The 22,560-nt window shown below is 39.5% G+C and overlaps 1 protein-coding gene across 1 annotated transcript in view; it reads right to left on the reverse strand.

The window, feature by feature from the left end:
- Nucleotides 1-22,560, reverse strand: part of lsamp (limbic system associated membrane protein) — an 888,177-nt gene that overhangs the window by 861,019 nt on the left and 4,598 nt on the right.

Below are 22,560 nucleotides of genomic sequence, written 5' to 3' on the forward strand. Positions count from 1 at the left end.
ATCGCCTTTTCCCTGTGAAATCATTACACTCTACTGATACAGCATGTGTCTGTGCCTCACTCACCTTTTTTTTTTTTTTTGCTGACATTGAGAGGTAAATAATAAGCATGCTAATTCAGGGACAACACTTAAGCCCCTGTCACAGTGGCGTATTCGTAGAGCTGCTCATTACAGCGTATCATCTACGCTGTAATGAGCAGCTCTCCGCCCACTTCACGAGGAGTTTTTTCTCAATACGCAGCAGTATGTTGAGGGCTACGTGCGTAGGATGGAGGAAATGAAACATGTCTAATTTTCTTCGGCGTACAGCACAGCATGGAGCCTTCACGCGAGTACACGCAGCGCCGTGCTACTGTCCGCTATTGTGAGCCCGTCCACGCTTCAACACGGTACTATGCGCCATTTCACATCTCCCTGTTGTTCTTCTGGAGCTATAAATACTACAAGATCGTTGCTTCACCTTATCATACTGGATGAGTTATATGAGGACTGTTTCACTGTGTTGCATCTTTTCATAAAAGCGCTCTCTTGCGCACGCTCTCCCTCCCTCACTCTCTCACTCTCTCTCTCTCTCTCTGTGTGTGTGTCTAATCAGAGCTGTGACTCTTTAAAATAAACGCGCATTCGCTGCATGTCGGTGCGCTCATCAAACGCCCTGATCGATCAGTTTGATCAAAGCTGAAAAGAGCTGTGACTCTAACATAAAGTCGCAGTCGCTGCATTAAAAAAATAATAATAATAATAATGTTAAATGACTGTTTTTGAGCCGCACCACACCATGCAGTAGAGAACAGAGTGCACTTCCACAGAGGCATAAAATAGCACTGAAACTGGTGTGGCATGGCACATGGGACTGTGTGCACACAGTAAAACGCAAACACACGCAGCTGCAAGTATGAACGAACACTGTTAAATGCTGAGTACGTGCGTATTTCGGGCATATTTAAATGAAACACAACACCGCAATGAGCAGCTCTACGAATACGCCACTGTGACAGGGGCTTTAACTGTTGACCTCTAATCTGCTTTAAAGCTGTGTGGATTTATAACTGCAGGGCTCAAACCCATGCTCCAGCTCCAATTTGAATTTGTCCTGACTGACTGCTTTAAAATTATTTGCGCAATTTTCAATGTTAAATCCCAAGCTGTTCATGTGCAAACGATGCAAAAATCGGAGGCTTAATAAAGTAATAAACAAACCATAAAGTAAATCTACAGCAAAATTAAAGCTTCTGAGTATCAAATACAGTATACTGTAACAATGTCTCATGCAACTACTGTTTGGTTAAACTGAATTATTTTGGGTGCACTGTTCCATGATTTTACAGAATATTATCAGGAGCAAGTCCAAAAGTCAGGGTCTGAAATGGTATGGTGTTGTCTCAATGCCCATGGCAATTATAATTTACACTTCTGTGATGGCAGCATTAATGCAGAAAACTACACTTTTACAGCAACATATGCTGTCCTCAAGGCAACATCTTTTCCAGGGACATCCATGCATTTTTCAACGAAACAATGCAAAACCACATACTGCACACATTACAAAGGCATGGTTGTGGATAAGGGGGTAAAGGTACTGGACTGGCCTGTCTGCAGTCCTGACATACTCCAACAGAGAATGTGTGTGAATATTGAAATGAAAAACGCAACAATGACAACCCTGTTGCACACCTTAAGCTGTGTTTCCAGGCAAGAATGGGACAAAATAACACCTGAAACATTTCATCACTTCATATTCTCAACATCAAAACATTGTTTAAGTCTTGTAAAAAGGAATGGTAACATTCCAAAATAGTAAATGCTTGAAGATCCTAACTTTATTCGGAATGTGTTGCAGGCCTTCGATGCAAGAACAGATGTATATTAAGAAATGAAAAATTGACCACACAAAATATGAAATATCTTTGGTTCCTACTGTGTAATGAAACAGAACTACACAGTAAAATCACCAGTGTAAAACTAACACTTTAACATCTTGATTATAGTTCTTTACAACATTGTTTGTCCTCTTTGCACCAGACTAATATATATATATATATATATATATATATATATATATATATATATATATATATATATATATATATATATATATATATATATATATATAATTATATATATATTTATATATATATAATTCGGTTTGCGTTTATTAAATTCCATGCAGATTAAATGTAGCAGACATGGATTATTCATTATAATTGTTTTAGCAAGTTTTCAGGGTATCATGCAAGTAGTCTCTTATTAACGTGACAAAAAGCATAAAAAATTAATTTTTGTAGTATAATATTCATTTACAATTGTCATCATGTGGATTCTTTATGTTGTTTTAACTGCAGTGACTCTCTGGTGCACAAGGGATTATGGGATACATGAAAACCCTGAATATGAAAAAAAAAACCTCCTACGAGTAAACCACTCCTAAGATTCACACAAGAGTAAAGTACTAAGCTAAAATTCACAACAGTTACACTAAAAAACTAAAAGAAGTATTAAAGAAACGGGGGGAGGGGGTCAAACTAGCTAACGCAACCTAACCGCTAGCAAAAATGCTAGCCACTCCTAAAATTTACACCGGAGTAAAATACTGACCTAAAATTCATAGCAGTTACAGTGAAAAACTAACAGAAGTATTAAACAGGTAAAAAAAAAAAAAAAAAAAACTGCTATAAAAGTTATGGCGGGGGGAGGGGGTCAAACTAGCTAACGCAACCTAACCGCTAGCAAAAATGCTAGCCACTTCTAAAATTTACACCGGAGTAAAATAATGACCTAAAATTCACAGCAGTTACAGTGAAAAAACTAACAGAAGTAGTAAACAGGTTAAAAAAAAAAAAAAACTGCTATAAAAGTTATGGCGGGGGGGGGGGGTCGACCTAGCTAGCGAAAGCTAACACTAGCAAATGCTAACTGCTAGTGATTCACAACAGGACTATAGATAGATAAAATTCAGCGTAGATAGACTTAACAACCAGAAGAGTACTAAACAGAAATAAAAGAAATACACACATATATCCTTGACAATGTGTGTCTTGTTCCAGTAGTCCATTTCTCATACGTATTTCCTGGTTCCCCAACAAATGAGGCTGATGTTGGTTAACCTGGGTGACAACTAAGACAGTACGGCTTTTGTTATATGTCTCTCCTTCAAAATCCAGACAGACAAGCAGCTCCTGGCCGAAAAGAACCAGACATAATGTTGGCTCACAAGGAAAAGAACACTGCAGATGTGATTGATGTGGCAATCCCAGCTGACAGCAACATCAGAAAGAAGGAGCACAAGAAACTCGAGAATTACAAAGGGCTAAAGGAGTGACTGGAACAGATTTGAAAGGTAAAGACCAAAGTGGTTCCAGTGATAGGCGTATTAAGAGCTGGAACAGCCAAACTGAAAGAGTAGCTCCAGCAGATTCCAGACACAACATCAGAGGTCTCTGTTCAGAAGAATGCAGTCCCAGGAACAGCTAAGAATACTGCACCAAACCCTCAAACTACCCATATACATACATGTCAACCTGTACGGATTGTCCGTAAATTATACGGATTTTTCCGAGTTTCAGAATCATACAGATGTACAAATAAAGTCTTATGGATATTCGGGGTTTTCTGTTGTAAATTTTTTTTACTGTTGTTTTTTTAAACATCATCAAATGATCATCACAAAAAGACACAAACACACTGTTCTAAACAAAGGACTGTGAAAGTGGATGCTTGTTTTCCGAGTCTCACGCATTACCGTGACTTCTAGACTGGTTTGCCGGTGTTGTGCCAAAGTAATTATCCCCGTCAGAATTTGTATCCTCTGACGCGGGAGTGCACACTCACTCAGTGCAGCGCTTACAGACGTTCTGCAGCTGCTCCCAGACAAAAATAACGGCATGTTGGTTGTTCAATACATGACATTAAAAAATAACTTTCATAAACTTTTGACGACATTTAATGCATGCGTGTCTTCACGTCGATTACACGCACAGCACAGAAACGGTGTCCAACATAAAAAACACGCTTTAAGACATTTATGACCGCACCAGTGTCAAGATAATTCAATGATTTTCACTCTTTCTTCAGTTTGTTCATTCGAGATTAAAATATGACCAGTTATAAACTGTACACTCTTGTACTTGTCTGTAACTTTTTCTATTTTAAATAAAAGATAAGCAGACAAACATGATGTGGATATACTGGGGTTGTTTTGGTTTGCAAGAAATAAAATTCAGATTTTACACTGTAAAAAAAAATCCAGTTGTTTTTACAGAAAAATTCTGTCAGCTGTGGTTGCCAGGGGAATTCTGTCAAAATTACAATAAATATGTAAATGGTTTGCACATACATATTTATGTCAATTTTACAGTTTAAACCTGTAATAAAAATATTAATCTGTAATTTTGATGGTCTTTTTCATGTTGTATTGGCATGGCTACGCTGATATTTTTTAATTTACAAATATATTGATTTTACTCAGGGTCACCACAGCAGATGCAAGGATGGTCTATATGTTGATTTGTCACAAGCTGAACACCAGATGACCTTCCTGCTGCAACATCACATTACACAGTCAAATGTGGCAGGGGTGAGGTTCAAACCAAGAACCTATGTTACTGAAACCAAGTGCACTAAACACTTGGCCATCACCCCTGATATCTGTCTGTATCTTATAGATTAATAAGCACGATAGCTTTGTGGTTAGTGCATGTTGCCTCAGAGCAAGAAGGTCATTGCTTCAATTCCCACCTGTGGCCTTTCTGTAGGGAGTTTGCATGTTCTCCCCATGTTTATGTGGGTTTCCTCCAAGTGCTTTGATTTCCTCTCACATTTAAAGACTGTAATAAAACTGATTTTGGTGCGATTTGGAGGTTATAAGGATTTTGTGTTGATTTTATGGATTTATACAGGTAGACCTTCAAAGATATATATATATCTATATATATATCTATATATACGAGCTCTGTTAGAAAAGTATCCGACCTTATTATTTTTTTTTAAAAACCATATGGATTTGAATCACGTGTGATTGCATCAGACAAGCTTGAACCCTCGTGCACATGCGTGAGTTTTTTCATGCCTGTCGGTTGCGTCATTCGCCTGTGAGCAGGCTTGGAGTGAGGTGTGGTCCACCCCTCTCGTCTGTTTTTTATTGTGAATAAATGTCTGAACGATTTGGATCTTTGCTGCATCAATTTTTTTCCAGAAACTGTGAGAGACCTCCAGGTGGACACCGTTTGAAAAATTAATATGGCTTTCAGGGACGATTTTATGGGGATTAAACAGATTATGGGGTGTTACTGCCCCTTTAAGGACGGCCCACAACTGCTGAGAGCGCGGCGCACTCCCAGCCCCCATTGACAGGCTGACACCCCGCTGGAACAACCAGATCATTTCCAACGTGAAAGCTTTGTTGATCCAGGACCTCGTCTGACTTTCACAAAAAGGCAGAAGATGTGGACATCAGCACTTTATCGGCACATTCCACCGTTACAGGAGTTTTTTTCATGGAAAAAGAAGTGGAGGGATGCACCACCGTGCCGCTCATGGCGTGGCACAAAACCACCTCGGTGTTGGTCTCACAGGACGGCTTAAAGGAGGATTTCAGACGGCTGTCGGTTGCTTTTCAGTCGTGTGATTATTTGATTGTGATTGTGCATGAACTGGACCTGCCCCAACAAGTCCTGGAAGGCTTCATCACGGCGTTGCTTTGCGCCGAGCGGCTGCACCGCGACGCGTGGTGGCGCAGTTTCTCTTTCCATGACAAAAACTCCTGTAGCTCCAGTGAAACTCCACTCCACTCCAAACTCCAGTGAAATGTGCCGTTCATTTTTAAACTGGACGCTGTCTTGATCTGGTATGTCATCTGACTAGCACAGGAATTGTGAAAAGACGTGGACATCAGCACTTTTCCGGCACATTCCACCGTTACAGGAGTTTTTTTCATGGAAAGAAAAGTGGAGGGACGCGCCACGGAGCCGTTCATTACACGGGACAAAACCACCTTGGTGTTGGTCTCTCAGGACAGCTTTCAGGTGGATTTCAGACGGATTCTGGTTGCTTTCCAGTCATGTGAATATCCAATTGTGATTGTGCATGAGCTGGACATGCCAGAACATGTCCCGTGAGGCTTCATCACGGCATTGCTTTGCGCCGAGCGGCTGCACCGCACGTCTGTCTTAATGTGCCGGAAAAGTGCTGATGTCCACGTCTTTTCACAATTCCTGTGCTAGTCAGAGGTCATACCGGATCAAGACAGCGTCCAGTTTAAAAATGAACGGCACATTTCACTGTTACAGGAGTTTTTGTCATGGAAAGAGAAGCTGCTTAAAGGGGCAGTAACACCCCGTAATCTGTGTAATCCCCATAAAATCGTCCCTGAAAGCCATATTAATTTTTCGAACGGTGTCCACCTGGAGGTCTCTCACAGTTTCTGGAAAAAAATTGATTCAGCAAAGATCCAAATCGTTCAGACATTTATTCGCAATAAAAAACAGACGAGAGGGGTGGACCACACCTCACTCCAAGCCTGCTCACAGGTGAATGATGCAACCGACAGGCATGAAAAAACTCACGCATGTGCACGAGGGTTCAAGCTTGTCTGACGCAATCACACGTGATTCAAATCCATACGGTTTTTGAAAAAAATAATAAGGTTGGATACTTTTCTAACAGACCTTGTATATATATATATATATATATATATATATATATGTGTGTGTGTGTGTGTGTGTGTGTAAAACACATTCATTGCACACAGACTGATATATTTCAAGTGTTTATTTATTTTATTTATTTACTAATTAATTAATTACTAATCAATCAATTAATGATTAATCAAAAATAGTAATTATTACTAATATTGGTTATTAGTAGTATTAACATTAATCAATTACTAATTAATTAATTTTTAATACTATTAATTATTATTATTATTATTATTAATATTATTATTATTATTATCATTATAAATTACAAATTAATTAAATAAATTAACATGACATGACTGCGATGCGTCGAAGAAATCTGCGACTTCTATTTCTTTGCATTTACGCAGAAAGGCGAGAAAATAAAAAGAGCAAACAGGAAACTGTAATAAATTGCATTTCGGTTGCCATGTTAACAAACAGTGAAGACGGCAGTTTGACACAGGCAGTTTTTTTTTCTCCTAAGGCGGAGGGGTGTCTCAATTCATAGGGCTAGAGGCACACCCCTTCGCCTTACCCCTTGTTTTAAAGGGGTAGGCATAGGGGTAGGGCCAAGAGGAAGGGGAAGGGGTATAAAAGAGAACTGAGATTGGGGGCAAGTCTCCTTGCCATTTGCAGGGGATTTAGTTCACTCTGAGACTGAATTTTGGATGGAAAGAGATGCAAGTCAGCATTTAGGATGCATCGCACAGAACTCGACGATTGTTGTTCTCTGAATTATGGTCACCTGTGGCATTTTTCCTGGACTATAATGTCTTACTTTACTTTATATACTCTTACTTTATGTCTATAATGTCAAACTTTAGGGTTCCTGAAAAACACCATTATTTCCCAGTAAAACAATTTCATGGTATTCATATTTCAGAGTACTTTTGGGTACATTTTTTTCAGACACACAATATATATATATATATATATATATATATCCAGTTCTGTTCAGTGTGTTCTACTGATTTGTATTGTAAGCATTGTGACGGCATGAATGTAAATTGTGAAAAAGCACTCTGCAGTACACAAGAGCTACATAGGTTTTTGTTATATATTCTACAGTACAGCATCTGGCTGATAATTATTTGAAAAATCTGTCTGCAGCATTTCATCTTGATAAGACTTAATAATCTCAATCGTCCACATATTGCTGCTCTGCAGTACTGTGACATTTTTTTAGTTTTTTGCAGCACAATAAGAAGAGCTTTCCCCTTCACTACCACTGCCATCTTCTATTGGTAGCCAGAGGCACTGGGAAATTGCTGAGTAGTTTAAATATGCTCTTAGAGACATTGCAGCCCAACCAACAAAAGCCTAGGTAAAGAGGGAAATGGAGTGGAATTGCTATTACTTTTAGGTAGAGGCACTGCTTTAATATTCAGGTGTATCTAAAAAAGAAAAAAAAAAAAAATTCAGGTCCAGCTTCTCGCAGTGCTGTTATTCAGGGAAAACACTCTGAAAGCACATAATGAATAGCTGAGAGCATCCTGGTGTGTTTTCTGAGGATTGTGCCTTCAAGCTATTATTCCCGTCCAGCTGAAGAAGATGAAAGCATCTGGAGTGTTGGATGACTCAGAGAAGACTTCATAAGCCTTTGCAGAATTGGCAAAATATACACCAAAACCCATATCCTTGTGGGCCGACACATTCCCCACACCTCCGCTCTGTCCCGAGCCAAAATCAGGACAAGACAATAATGACCCAACTGGTTTTGTGGCTTTGCTTCCCCCCACTGGGGCATCATGAGCAAAAATGAAATTGATTTGGAAATCCTACCCAGGCCCAGACTGGAACAGAAAGGATTATTCTGCTGATTGTCCTAATGCTGTGTCCCAGCCCTCCCTTCCACCCTAATTCTACCCATCATGCTCCTCTTTTATTCCATTCATGTGGCTCTTCTGTGGTGAGTGCACTCTGGCCACCGTTCTTTCCTCTTATGTTCCTCAGGTTTTGCACTCTCTTCTAATGTGTTTGGTCTCTGAGTTTAAAAACACAGAGTTGGACAAGTCTGTGCCAATAGAATACAAGAAAGTAGATGAAGAAGGATGAAGAGACAGAGGCACTTGGAGATGCTCTAAATTGTTAAAAAAAGAACAAGAAAGAGAGACAGTGAGTAATATAGCTCCAGATATTCCAAATTATGTTACAGTGTTGCCCAAAAACCCAATAAAATTGTTTCCATCAGCGGGAAGAGTAGATATGCTGTATTGCCCAATTTATCATTATTATTATGTCAGCAGGTTATTGACATTTTGAAAGTTAACAGCACAATTTTGCTTTTTTCATGTAATCATAATAACTTCAGCTTGAATAAATGTAAAGTGCAATAACGTTGCATTGTTTCAGTATTCTGAGTCTCCATTTTTTTTAAAATAATTCTGATTTGACTTGGGCCTGGGTTAGATTCCCAGTCAGCCTACCTTGTCTGTGTTCTTGGACAAGAAAGGCCACCTGCATTGTCCCAGTATACCCAGCTGTAAAGGGGTACCAGTCTTGACTCTGGAAGACAACCTCAGAGCAGACAAGTTGTCACACACCCCTATGATCTTTTGCACACACACACACACACACACACACACACACACACACACACACACACACACACACACACACACACACACACACACACACACACACACACACACACACACACACACACCCATCCTCAAAAGGTGAGACTGGACCCCAGGTTGTGAACTACAGCTGTAGACTGTTGACTTTACTTAAGAAACAATTGCATACACACCGAGAGATCAATGTAGGAGTGAAAACAGTTGTAGAAAGTGGTTCCTCCATTTATAAGAGATCAAAGGTGATTGGACACTTGTGTCCTTTTCAGACAGGTTATGTGTCAGTCCTTAACTTTTTTCACTGACTTGTCTTTACACTTGTCAAAAAGGTCTGGAGTTGATTTTAACTTTTTTCTGCTCCCTTGGAGTTCAGTAAAATTACCCAGTAAAAAATAGCAAAAGTATCCACAACAAGTCTGAAGGAGTTACAAGCTTCACTGACTGTGACTGGAAAGATGAGGCACTTATACCCTTTGTCTGTTGCGTCACCAGTCACAGCTTTGAGTTTAAGGGAAACAGGGAAAAAACTGAGGCTTCAGTTTGCAAGAAGGAAAATGAGAAACTCTAGCAAAGGTTTCATCTGTTTTTATTTTAGTGATGTTTTTCTCTGTGCCATGTGTTGGGTCATGGGTAGGGTTGGGTATCGAGAACTGGTTCTTTTTGGGGATCGTCAAGAAATGATTCGATCCACAATATCAATAGGCTTTTTGCTTAACGGTTCCCTTAACAGTCATTCAGAGCAGCTGTTGTTTTTGAGGGTCTTTGTTCTTCATGAATAATTTAACCCTTTATGATTAGTTAATATTGATTGTTGAGCAAGTTGCACCTAATTAAACCTCTTTTGAACATACTTGTTTGTTTTGTAGCAACTAAGAAAACCTTCAAGTTTGAACACTACCATGATCAACACTGAACAATAAAAACACTATTGTGGCAAACAGCAACTATCCACATCGTCTAGTGCCATTTTGTTTTGAAATAACAAATAAAAAACATGTTTTACAGGATGCAGACCGCGCTTGTTTTGAAGGGTTAAGTGAACTCCAAGGAATGTGCAATGTTTGAATTCAACTGTACACCTTTTATCTGCTGAGTTGTCAAACAAATAATGAGGTAATAACACACAACCTGCTGTGAAACAGCTTGTCAGCCACTTTTGGTCCCTTAACAATGGGGGAACTATACATTAAAAGTGCTGCAATTTCAACACCGTTCACCTGTTGTGGAAAGAATAACAAAGTAAAGCTGTCTTCACTATGATTTACTTTGAAGTCTACGATGATTGAGACACAGATAACTTGGTCAGTGTTCAAATGTATGTGGACCTATTTGGATTAACTCTATGCTCAGGCCCGGATCCAGACCGGTTTGGACCGATGCAGTTGCATCGGTCAGATTTTTTTACGCATCGGTCGTCATCAGAGAAAAAAAAATCTTGAATAATCACGCAGTCCCCGCGGTGAACACAGCTTTTGATTTGATCCCACAATGCACCACACAGGTATACACAGGAAAATTCAAACCGGATCAAACAAACATAGCGTCAGTCCAGTCGAGTCGATGATCATGGCATCCAGGAAAAAAGTTGTGCAAGGAAAATTGGGTGCTTATTTCAGCAAGAAACATGAGTGGTTTATAAATAGTTTTCAGACAATAGTGTGAAAGGCATTCTATGATGACTGAAATTACATTTTCTGTGGTTTTCCAACCATACATGTCAACCTATACGGATTGTCCGTAAATTATATGGATTTTTCCGAGTTTCAGAGTCATACGGATGTACAAATAAAGTCGGATATTCAGGGTTTGGTCTGCAGCAGGTCTGTAATCAACCGTTTCTGCAGCGCGACTCCACTCTGAAGCGCGAACCACTGAAGCAATGCTTCGATCCACGAGCTCATTGGTTCTTTGATTCGTTGCTCTTCAGAAACGGCAAGTCCGCTTCTTAACCCCTCTCAAAGCCATTAAAATACCGTGAGTCACTTTTGTGTGTATTAAAGTCACTAAATGGGACTCTTGTCTTGTTGCAGTGAATAAATGAGAATCGTCCTCCGTTCCGTTGCTCCAAACGCTGCGCCGCTCGCTGAGACAGAGTCCGCTCGGAATTAATAACTTCAAAATGAATTGCCATTCTAAATAAAATGACACATCTTACAAACGTTGTAATACAGACAAGAAACTACAATCGACTAAAATGTTTTTTCCTCCCAAAATGAGACATGCTGTATTTCTTTACAAATTCCTGACATGCAGCACAGCCAGCTGTAAGAGCTCAGCTCAGATGTATGGAAAGACATTCATGCCAATAATGCCTGAAAGGAAAAGCTTTTGACAAAAAATACAGATTTGTTTATTCGTATTTATGTCCAGAGATCAAGGATCCACCATGTAGAGTTTATTATGTTCAAAGTTTAAGGATCCAGTGACCAATTTCATATTTATTTACTTTAAGACTAAATAAAATGATGTTCAATTTCAATTTAATCGGGTTATAAAGTGCCAAATCACAACAAAATCACATAGAACAGTTCAACATAAAAAAATTAAAATAAAAATTAAAAAATTCAAATACATAATTTAAAAAAGAAGTAAAAGAATAAAACGGATAAAAATAAAAACTATTAATAAGAAAGAGAATAAAAATAGGCTTTAAGTCTTGACTTAAAAATGTCCACGGACTCCGACTGTCTCACGGTCGCAGGAAGACCGTTCCACAGAGCGGGTGCACGATGAGAAAAAGCCGAATAAAAGAATGAAGATTATTGAATAACAAGACGCATATTTTTATTTTATCATTGGGCAAAAATGCATCTGTCAGATTTTCACTCTGGATCCAGCCCTGATGCTTATAGTGAGTTTTGGCCAGAATCGTTCACTTGGTGAAACAACCATCAGATTTGGCATGAACGTTCTTCATATAGCATTGTTTAAGAAACAACTGCAGAATATCCACTATCATCACTTATTTTGAAAAATAATTCAGCTTTTTTTTATATACATTCACTTCACACAAAGCGTGCACTGTGCGAACCCATCACACCATCTCACGGTGGTGCTGGCCAAATTCCAGGTGACACACACGAACATCTAACACTGCTCACATGGCACTTAGAAAATGTGTGGCCAGTCGCACTCTTCACATGGCGAGTGACTGCAGACAATCACTGTTGTACTGCTGTGAAATTTGTCTAAGTTCCCCATGAGTCTGACTTTGCAAACACACACACTGACATGGGTCTGTGCGTTCCACTCATGGGAGCCGTGGCTTTGGACAGAAGCAGCTGTGGTGATCTGTCATTCTGGACATTCCAGCTGGACAACACCTACTGTGTTTGGACAGTCATGGACAAGGACAAACAACTGTCCACTGTGAGGCACGTGTGTCTGATTACTGTATTTACGTGGACATAATTAAAAACATATATCGCCGCGGTGGCAACAAGCTCCAGCAAACGAGCACAGGCATGGAGCGGACACTGACAGCCCCCCAGGTTGAAATGGACCGTTAGATGAGAACACGCAGTGGGCGATCTGACCATCACGTCACCCACTTGAGCTGTGTTCCACATGACGTGGTGTCTGTGCTGTGGCGCGCCGTCCACAAGACACGCGTGCCGGGCAGAACATGCGCCGCCGACTAGACATACCTGACCGGTAGATGTGGACATGATCAGAGCACACTGCTTCTCATTCATGTCATTTCATGACTGTGTATGTCTGCGACCATGGGTCATCACCAGAGGAACAGACGGATCATATTTGTATTGCTCCCCTGATAAATGTGGTGTTTTTATATGTGGATTGATTTTTTTTTTTTTTTTTTTTGTAATACTTCCATGTCCTTCCTGATATGAGGCAGCTTCCTGCAGCTTTCAAAGAATAGCTCCATAGCTCAGTGGTAAAGTCTCTGACTGGGAATCAGAGATTTTGAAAGGCGCGAGATCGCGTCCCGGGTGTTGTGTTTTTTTTTTTTTACTTTTTTTTTATTATTCCACATAAATGGTGCAATGCGGTCCCACAGGCATCGGCTGTTTTTTTTTTTTCCCATTTATTCCACATAAGCAGCGCAATGTGGTTCCACACGTACCAGCTGTTTTTTATTTCTTCCACATAAGCGGCACCATGTGGTGCACATGGCACTGTTCCTGCTCGACGGACACCTTGCTCTCGCACCGGGTTCATGTACACCTGCCCGTTGGCGCGATGTTTCATGCGCGGTGTTTCGAGGGCTAATTTCAAACTGCTTCGCGCTGTTTCACTGTTTTCGTCCAAATGCCGTCCAAACTTTGCACTATGTGTAAAGTTGCTCCAATTTTGGTAACAAAAAAAAGTGATGCAAATTATTGGTTGAGTTAATAGGATTAATAAATGGAATAGTTTTGACGATGTTGAATGTTTTCTTTCCAAAGTAAAGGTCAAACAATGTCAACATCCATTGGGTTTTATGGCATATGCAACCATCTCACTCCATTTTTTGATGGCATCACAAAAAGTACATTAACTTGTCACTCATAATACCCTTACTAAAAGCACCTATTCATTTCGTGACAGGATCACAAAATCCGGGGGTGGCACGGGTGGGTCTGTATGGTTAGTGGAGGGGGTAGGGTTAGAAATAGTGAAATAAAATTTAAAAAAAAATTGTTGCAAAAATGTGACTCATTCTGTGATGGGTGCACAAAAAAAAAAAACGTGAGACGAGGCTGGGCATATGACATATGTTACCCTGCAACATGATAACTAAACACCACACATGGTGCAAACTATTCCTTTTTAAAACCCTACTAGCATGTTGCCCGTGGGGATCCACCAGATCTATATTGGGTAATATTCATAAAATAGGTAGCTGACATTTTTGAAGGGTGGTAATAAATTATGCAAAGTATCAATAATGAGTTGGAATGGCGTGCGAGTCCAAGAATGTTTTGAGAACCTTAGACCTTCGACCTCAACAATTTTCAGAAGAAGTCCTGTTAATTACATAATTTTTTTAATGTTAATTTACTGTCTTAATATATTTATAAATTGTTTAGGTTCTTGTTATCATATACATACTATTATTATTAATATTATTTACGAGTAATAGGTGATGGCTTCTTTTAATTTTTTCTGATTCTCAAACTCAGTTGCGAAGTGGCACCCAGAAATCTCATTGTATGTGTGCAATGACAACTGAAGCTTCTATTCTTTTCTGTTCTTATTCTTATTCTTATTCTTATTTTATTTTATTATTACTTCTATTTTGTCATTTGATTTTGAAATGGACCACAATGGAAATAAATGTTTTCACTTTCTTGTGTTATCCATGTATTTTAACATATTTACAATTATATTATCTATTTACATTGAACTTACTAAATCACACATGCACACATGCTTTTAATATATAGATGATTTAGTGCCCCCGCTGGAATGGCGTGAGTCCAGAATTGAATTATCAATGTCCATTGTTTAGTGTTGTTTTCGCTAATATCCATAGTTTCTCCAAAAATATTAGCCCTATCAACGTTCCGTTTTGGTGGCGTTCATCCTTGACTCAGAATACATAAGCTTCCAAACGACAAAGGTCAGCTTTGCCCAGTTTGTCCATAATCAAAGTTACACGCACACACGCAGAGCTTGGTCTTTTCTGCATTCTACCTCAAGCAGGTGCTTTTATTTTCATACACCCACAAACAGAGACAGTGGCAGAAGATAATGCACTGCACTTTTCACTCATGTTAACAGCAACACGAAATTTAACCCTCTCATGGTAACGGCAACATGACACTTGGTGCATTGCAGCACAACATCCATTGTTCACTGTTGTTACCTAATATTGCTAATTTCCCCAAAAATATTAGTCCTATCAGCCGAAAATACATAAGCACACCAAATGGAAAATGTCAGCTCTCCCTAGTTACAGAGGAATCTTTCAAATGTGATACAAACACCAAATTCAGCACAAATACTCCTTAGACTCTTTTGGAAAATCTGACTACCCACTTGAGGAAAGAGATCAAAGCCACACACACACATGCACGCATACACGCACACAGAGGCCACTTGACTATTATAATATACGTAGATTAATGTAACCAATAAGTTGTGACTACATGGTGGCATAAACAGTTAGTGTGTTTGCTTCCTAAACAGAATATCTCCATCCCCTGTTTGCATTTTACTTATTTTTAGTTTGTTTGTTTTTTAAATTACAACAGTTTTAGTAATATTTACACTATTTTTAATAATGGTACATATTTCTTTGGCATTTTTTACAGAATTATTCTGGCAACAACATCTGCCAATTCTGTCCATAAAAGCAACAGTTTTTTGTTTTGTTTTTTTCACAGTGTAGCACCTCCTATCATTTGTACTTGTCCGTGTATCAGTGTGGAAAAAGTGAATTAATTTTGATCTTGAACACTGCAGTCCTCAAATATGCCTCAGACATCACGGCTCAACCATTAAAATTTTAATAATGCAAATGAAAATAACAGTATTCAATATTCTGGTTGAACTGAAACAGAGCTTGATTTAGTCTGACATGGTCTCATCTTATGTTCTCTGAACTTCCAGCACATTTCAGATCTGTAATAAGTGTCAGACTATATCTCAAATTAAAGGCAGAGTTGTAGGGTTTGTTGTGAAGATGATCCTGTGGGGCAGGAATCATCTCCTGTCAAAGTAACAATCCAGTCAGTGCGTGTTGTCAAGGCACAGATAATTGGCTCAGGAGAGAGTGATGACACTGGCTGCGTCATTAATGCTTTAATAAGCAATGGTCAATTATCAGGAGTTCGCCTGACATCGCTGTGTTCCCCTGAAGGCTGCTTCATAGTATGAACCCAGAGAAAAAGCAATTAAAATGTAAGCCGTGGTGCCACAGACATGGCTTGAAGATGTGTGGAGAAATGTCTTCAGATTTGCTGTGTAACTCATTGAAGACACGAAGAATGCGATTTCACTTGTTGGCATCATCTGTGTTAGCCTCTCCATGGTGACTGTGTTAAGTCACCATGGAGAGGGTTGTGAATTATGGGCTGTTTTTCACTGACCTAAATCATACAGGTCTAAATCATGACTGCAGCGATACGGGGGCGAGATTTAATATGCTGGGAGTTATGTTCATGTTTTTCAGGGGCATTGTTCAAGTAGGTACAGATTTTCAACCATTAGAGGAAAGACTGTTTGGAGACAAATGTAAGACCCAGATAATGTCTAATCACAGTGATCAGTCAAGATCAATTAGATCCCTGAGAAACTCAGGCTTGGGTGTGTTTACAAAACCAATAAGAAGAAGTAAGTCCTACACAGGCCTTGAGACCCATTGGTGCTGAAGCTTATCCCCGGACACCGTAGCTTGACTAGCTGTGAGGACAGGACACTAGTCCATCACAGGTTAGTTCCCCCAGTAAAGGCTGGTGCCCTTTGACAGCTGGATCTACTGGAACAATGCAGACAAAGCGTCCTGAAGCAGTCAAAAAACTGACACCAAACAAGGCCAGGTAAACAGATTTTAAAGGTAAATTATGAAGGTAAAACCAAAAGTCGTCAAAAACACCCAAAAATAGCCAAGACTCCAGAGGGTTAAGCGATGCCTCCAAAAGTCAAAGAAAGCCCAGATTTCTTGTTTGTTTGGGCTTTGTTGTCCTTCGTTACTGCCGTGTGACCGGGGCTTAAGTGGAAGCAGCTGTCAACAACCTGCTCCTCATTCTCCTCTGAGCACCTGGTCTCCTCCAAAGGCCAAGAGGTGCAGACTGCTGCACCTGGACACTGTAACCATCCCCATCTTGCTTTTGTCTTCCTCTGCTTCCAGGCAAGAAGAAATCAGCATAAAAGTGTGTCATTAAACTTTTATGAGGATTAAATTTGTGTTTTATTTAAAAAATTTATTTTTAATCGCGTTTCACTGTAGTTTTGATGCCGTAATGTGCATCGTATGTACACAAGCAGAGTGCATGCATGTTATGAGCACACCAATGTGATACATGTCTGAATATTGCACCATATATATATATATATATATATATATATATATATATATATATATATATATATATACTGTACCATAATATAAAAAGCAGAAAAACTCTGCTTGACTTCAGACAAGGTTTTTGGTGTTCTATGGCACAAACACTTTCTGCTGCCTCACAATCTCAATACCCCATCGCTGTCCCAAACAATGTCATATTTGAAGAACAACAGGCCCATGGGTGCACAAATGAGTATGAGTACATATGAATGTGAACACTGTTTAAAAAAAAAGATAACTGTTGGTTGGGAACACGCAATGACTACGTTTACATGCAGCCAATAACCCTTTCATAACCCTTTCATAACCGGAATATTAGCAATAACCCGGTTGCGCACGGCCATGTAAACACCCACAAAAAACAGAATATGCTCATATTCCAGTTTTTAAAAACCCGAATATGACCCCTGGGTTACTCCTTTTCTAACCCGAATATCAGGTCATATAAACGCGCTTCGGGATATCCCCATAGAAAGGAACATTGTTTTGTATTCTGTGCATGTCCTATCCGCAAGGAATCTTGGTCTTTTGAGTACGGCAACTACTTGTATGCAGCACGTGCAACCCACCGGACACCACACAAGCAGAGATAAACAGCGCATTGTGTTCTGCATCCTTATCAGGCAGGCCGGTCGCGGCACCGGTCGGCATCAGTGATTGCTCTCGCTGCCTCCAATGCGCTTACTGAGTCCGCGGGCTCGGTAAACACAGCAGCAGGCCACTCCCACCACCCCCTCTCTGCTGTGCAGAGCTGCGCCAACTCTGGCCACAGGTCCAGAGACTACGCTCGCTGTTTTGATGCGGAGCGCTCCGGCATTTGCGGAAAAATCCACAGTGCCGCATGGTCTCGGTAACCGCAGCCGCAGAGCTCCGTGGCCACGACTTGGATTCTTTGCGGGTCCCGCATCTGTACCCCAAGAGGCAGTAAGCGAAGGGAGAGCACGCGCATTGTGTTCTGCGTGTGTCTGTTTATAATCTTCTCGCCCAGAAGAAAAAAGAGAGTGTTTACACAGGAGAGAAAAGTGAGAAAATGTTAATGCCTGTTTGAGAAAAGTGTATAAAGTGTGTAGTGAGGGGTTTTACAGCCTTAAAACATCTATAATAATTGTAAAAACTAATGCTGACTACTTCGCGGATTTTACCTATTGCAGGTTATTCCCGCGATAAACAAGGGACCACTGTACTTCATTAGTATCATGAAAGACATGAATATAATGTCTTTTATTGACGGTAGAAAGTACAGATACCGACATTTACAAGAAGGTGGCCGAAAAGTTACGCAAAGCAGGATTTTCACGAACGCCAGACTAAATCAAGCACTGATGGAAGACGTGCATCGCTGTTTAGATGGAGATATTCCAAATGATACCCATGACCATGTATACAGGAGTAACTCTGTCTGCTTAAGCATGTAAACAGGTTATTCCAAATGATTCAGAAACCGGAATATTGACCTTATCCCAAATATTAACAGCATGTAAACGTAGCCAATGACTTTAATGCTGCGCAGTGTGCTGCTTTGTGATGAGTGGAAGATAGGGCCCACAATGTGGAAAAAAAAGGACTGTTGCTTGACTGAGCATCTGACTGTAAGTAAGTAACTTAAAGGAAACTAACAATGTTTTCAGGACAAGTAGCTAGTTTTTAGAAATCACATTATTTTGATGTGACCTATTGTTTTTGCAAGCTTATTCTCTCTCTCTCTCTCTCCCTCTCTCGCTCTCTCTCATTCAAGGAGCAAAACAAAAATATCTTCTTTTAAGGAAGAAGACTTCAAATTTCAAGTACTTTGCCAGAAGGCACATGGAATCCTCCAGTGTAGATCTGATCCATTTTCTTATAGGAAAATTCTTTTCTGTTGCACTCCAGCATAGCCACAGAATCCTACACGGTGAATCCAGAAAGTATTCACAGCACTTCACTTTGTCCACATTTTGCTATGTTACAGCCTTATTCCTAAATGGATACCCCGCCACCCCCCTCAAAATTCTACTCACAACACCCCATAATGACAGCATGAATTTTTTTTTAAATATGTGCAAATTTATTAAAAATAAAGATGTAAGCAATCACTTGTCCATAAGTATTTACACCCTTTGCTCAATACTTTGTTCATGCACCTTTGGCAGCAATTACAGCCTCAAGTCTTCTTGAACATGATGCCACAAGCTTGTTGCACCTATCTTTGGGCAGTTTTGCCTGTTCCTCTTTGCAGCACCTCTCAAGGTCCATCAGGTTGGATGGGGAACATCGGTGCACAGCCATTTTCAGATCTCTCCAGAGATGTCAATCAGATACACAGCTCTGGCTGGGTCACTCAAGGACATTCACAGAGTTGTCTTGATGCCACTCCTTCAATATCTTGGCTGTTTGCTTAGGGTCATTGTACTGCTGGGTGATTGCGGCATTCATCTTTCCCTCAATCCTGACTAGTGTCTCAGTTCCTGCAGCTGAAAAACATCCCCACAGCATGATACTGCCACCACCATGTTACCCTGTAGGGATACTACTGGCTAGGTGATGAGCCGTGCCTGGTTTCCTCCAAACATGATGCCTGGAATTTACACCAAAGAGTTCAATCTTTGTGTTATCAGACCAGAGAATTTTGTTTCTCATGGTGTGAGGGTCCTACAGGTACCTTTTAGCAAACTCCAGGTGGGATCTCATGTGCCTCTTACTAAGGAGTGGATTGTGTCTGGCCACTCAACCATACAGGGCTGATAGGTGGATTGCTACAGAGATTTTTGTCCTTCTGGAAGGTTCTACTCTCTCCACAGAGGAATGCTGGAGCTCTGACAAAGTGACCATCGGGTTCTTGGTCACTTCCCTGACTAAGGCCCTTCTCCCTCTATCTTGCAGTTTAGACGGGTGGCCAGATCAAGGAAAAGTCCTGATGGATCTGAACTGCTTCCTTTTATGGATAACGGAGGCCACATTGAAGGTCATTGGGACCTTCAAAGCAGCAGAAATGTTTCTGTACCCTTCTCCAGATTTGTCCCTCGAGACAATCCTGTCTCTGAGGTCTACAGACAATTCCTTTGACTTCATGCTTGGTTTGTGCTCTGACATGCGCTGTCAACTGTGGGACCTTTATATGTAGACAGGTGTGTACCTTTCCAAATCATGTCTAGTCAACTGAATTTACCGCAGGTGGATGTTAATTAAGCTGAAAAACATCTCAAGGATGACCAGTGGAAACAGGACGCACCTGAGCTCAATTTTGAGCTTCATGGCAAAGGCTGTAAATACTTATGTACATGTGATTTCTTAGTTTTTTGGTCCTGCCAAATCTCAAAAAAAAAACTTTTTCACATTGTCATTATGGGGTGTTGTGTGCAGACTTTTGAGGAAAAATATGGAATACAGCTGTAACATAACAAAATGTGTAAAAAGTGAAGTGTTGTGAATACTTTCCGGATGCACTGTAACACCTTCAGAATTTTCATGTGGGTTGGGTGGCTTCACTCACTCATCTCCCCTTAAGCCGATCACCCAGTTTTGAGAACTGCTGAGTCCAAACTGATTTACCAAATAGCACCATACTGTTTGTATTTCTTAAAGCTATAAGACCACTTAAAATTTTACAAAACTGACAAAATTTAGTTTCTAATGAACTCCAATTGAATGTCTGTTTATTTTAGAAACATCTTGTAAAATGACAGCTCATTTTCTTTTAATAGCAGGAGGGCGTGCTTGTGCACATGCATGAGCTTTTAAAAAGACCAGCTGTTACCTTTGACCACAGGTGATGTGTGCGCACAAAGTGTGCACACTGATGTCCGTGACATGTCTTGTAAATCACTACAGAGGCGTTATCTGATTACAAAAACAGCGTTTTTAGTTAAAGAAGTGTTTATTTCTTGCTAACCTTTACATAATATATAAGAAGCATGTTTGATTTGTACAGAAATGCTGCAGTTTTGGAGCATTTTCCCCCATGTTGGATTAGGAGCCAGAGACAGACCAGCCAGTGATGCCACGGTGCTTCTCTACTCTGATTGACAGTCACCGTGTAATTCCCAGAAATACTCGAGAAAGTCTAGGGAATCCCCCACATGATCTGTGATGTCACTGATATAGACTGTATTGGTCTCAACCATCGCTGTCATAGGTAGTTCAGGGTCTCTGTTCTTTTGAAAATTTCGGGGGAAATGTTTATTATTGTTTTCTACACAACGTATTGGCAATATAATATCATGAATCCCCTATTTAAAGGCTAAAAAATAAAACTATAGTGGTGCCAAAGAAAATTACTTTTATGCCTAAAATCTCACAAAGTTTAATGACCCTACACCTTTAATAAGTGCTGTTAATAAAGCACAAGACATATTCAGTGACTTGGAAATATCTGTTTCCATCCACTGACTTGTGTAAAGACAACACTGTAAAAGTGATACTGTATAGGTTCTGAGGCACTTTTGTGCTGGTGCTTACCCCTGATACACCCCTTGAATTTAAGCTGAGTCTACACTGCAATCACATGCTGTTTCATTTCAGATCCACTGTTGTGATGTGCAGAGACAAGATCACAAAAGTTGTAACTGTCCAAATACTTATGGACCTAGCTGTACAGGCCGTTTTGCTGTTAAATATATATATATATATATATATATATATATATATATATATATATATATATATATATATATATATATATATATATATATATATATATATTATGTTATTGCCTCTGCCAATGAAATCAACATAGGTTGTGTTTTCTCTCCATTTGTCTGTTTGACTGTGAACAGCCTGGAGCACACGATGTTTCATATATCATTATGATTTTTTTTTTTTTACTTAAGATTCATATCCTGATAGGCAAGACCTTATTCAATTTTCAAGGTCATACGTGAAAGGTCAAAGTCAGGAACATTTTTTGGAATATTGGAAAAAAATCCCTGGTAATACTTCATATTAACTGCATGCTATAAAGCATTAGTAAAGCATTCATAAAGTGTAAGTAAATGCTTAAATAACTACACTTAAAACATTTACAAATCATTCTTTTTTATTAGCTACTCATTGGTAAGAACATAAATAGATGGCTTAAAAATTATTAATAACAAAATATGTAATGTCTTTATAAAACATTTATAAATGATTTTTTACTTCTCTATAAACCATTTAAGAAAAGTTCATTATTTACAAATGTAAAATCAGACACTATTCAGTAGTGATAAAAATACTTTATAAATCATATTTTTATTGTCTTTATATTTTTTTTCCTCACAAATTATTACGCCTTTACAAAGCATTAATAAACCATGAGTTGATGCTCAATGTATCAGTTATA

The sequence above is a fragment of the Thalassophryne amazonica genome, chromosome 4, assembly GCF_902500255.1.
Source record: "Thalassophryne amazonica chromosome 4, fThaAma1.1, whole genome shotgun sequence".
NCBI lineage: Eukaryota > Metazoa > Chordata > Actinopteri > Batrachoidiformes > Batrachoididae > Thalassophryne > Thalassophryne amazonica.